General features: G+C 41.6%; 1 pseudogene; it reads right to left on the minus strand.

Annotated features, from left to right (window-relative positions):
• Positions 1–1,517: 1,517 nt before the first annotated feature.
• On the minus strand, positions 1,518–1,638 carry LOC134912169 (5S ribosomal RNA; annotated as a pseudogene).
• Positions 1,639–2,070: the final 432 nt, after the last annotated feature.

Raw genomic sequence — 2,070 nt, forward strand, 5'->3', positions numbered from 1 at the left:
GACTGTGTCACACTGTGTATCATTTTTTTTCAGGCAGAGAACGGATTAATTAAACTGGTGGTGGTCACTGGTCACTGGTCACACTTTCAGCAAGTAGTACTCCGTCCTAAGCAGACAATCACAATATACTGGTGGTCAGTGTGGTCACTGGTCAGTCACACTGGCAGTGTGGCACTCTGGCAGCAAAAGTGTGCACTGTACTTAAAATATATTATTTATGTACTCCTGCTCTAACTGCTCCCCAGTCTCCCCCACAATTAAGCTGTGTGAGCAGTGAGCACTCAGCACAGTCAGATATACAGTATTACATATGATGATGCAGCACACTGAGGCTGAGCACAGATATGGTATGTGACTGTGTCACACTGTGTATCGTTTTTTTTCAGGCAGAGAACGGATTAATTAAACTGGTGGTCAATGGTCACTGGTCACACTATCAGCAAGTAGTAGTACTCCAGTCCTAATATGCTCCCCAAAATTAGTAAATAGTGTCTCTAAGACTCTAACTCTCTACTCTCTTCTCTATAAACGGAGAGGACGCCAGCCACGTCCTCTCCCTATCAATCTCAATGCACGTGTGAAAATGGCGGCGACGCGCGGCTCCTTATATAGAATCCGAGTCTCGCGATAGAATCCGAGCCTCGCGAGAATCCGACAGCGGGATGATGACGTTCGGGCGCGCTCGGGTTAGCCGAGCAAGGCGGGAAGATCCGAGTCTGCCTCGGATCCGTGTAAAAAGGCTGAAGTTCGGGGGGGTTCGGATTCCGAGGAACCGAACCCGCTCATCACTAGTAGCAACAAGATACACTGGGCCTAATTCAGACCTGATCGCAATAGCAATCTTTTTCTCTAATGGGCAAAGCCATGTGCAGTGCAGGAGGGGCAGATATAACATGATATTTGAAAGACAAAGATTGGAAACCGCACTGGTCTTATGGTGTATATGTATAATGATAGTTATCTGTAAGTACTGATAATAAAATTTAGGGTTCAAATCCTTATTTCGGGGAGCAGATACGTACGGCAATACATTCCTTTTTGTATCAAAAGACTACCCATCAGTGGTGCTCCCCCGAGTCAGTTAAACATGGTGTGAACTTTGAAAAGAAGAAAGAAGACTCTTTTTGGGAAGCACTCATATACAGATAATATTGTACGACTCAATCGCAAAAAAATATAGCTAGCTAAAATACAAAATTTTTATTAATTCTCATTAAAAAATGATTATTGGGGAGTTCAAAAATGGCGCCAGTATATATTTAAATAGTGACTTTGCGAAAATATGGGGAATGATGTACAGAATACAAGGTACAAATACCTAATTCTGGCCGAGATGGGTATATCCAGCTGTGGATCAGTCTATGATTATAGGTTGCTCATTTGTTGAAAAAATGACCGTCATTTGTAAACTGCTATATATCCCAATTGGGAATTTTGATCCTAGCAGATAATTGAATCATAGGTCATAACCGAGACATAAGATAGTGCTCTATTAATAGTGACAGGTGGGCGGCAAATATTTGCAGTACCAGGGTGTTCCTTAGTAGTCTCCTATCCAAGTACTTAACCCGGCCCTCCACTGCTTGGCTTCCAAGATCAGATGAGATTGGGCATCTCCAGCGGGGTATGACCGCAGACCTTATGCTCACCCTTGTCACGCTGTGTCCAAAATTGGGCACAGATAAGAGCCAACTATTGTTATATGAGCCACAAGTTTGAGAGAAACACAGCTGGTTTGATATAAAAAAGAAGGGGGGGATTTCTTATCACAAATGATAAGGTATACTTAAAGATTAAATACCCATCTAAATAATCAGGGCTTAAGTCGTCGCAGTATACATAGGGAAAGACCTCTATGTTGCATAATTAACACATGCATATAAATCTGACATTAAATAAATGATATTATTATAATCATGCAAAAGAAGGGAACCTCCAAATTTGGTCTCCAAAGCCACAGATTGCATACGAGGTTACACTATAAATTCTGAAAATCACCTGAGCAATGAAAAAATACAATTTCTCAAAAACCAACAGCGAGTTAGTATTAACTGAGTTGACACAGTATAT

Source organism: Pseudophryne corroboree, chromosome 4 (assembly GCF_028390025.1).
Source record: "Pseudophryne corroboree isolate aPseCor3 chromosome 4, aPseCor3.hap2, whole genome shotgun sequence".
NCBI classification, from domain to species: domain Eukaryota; kingdom Metazoa; phylum Chordata; class Amphibia; order Anura; family Myobatrachidae; genus Pseudophryne; species Pseudophryne corroboree.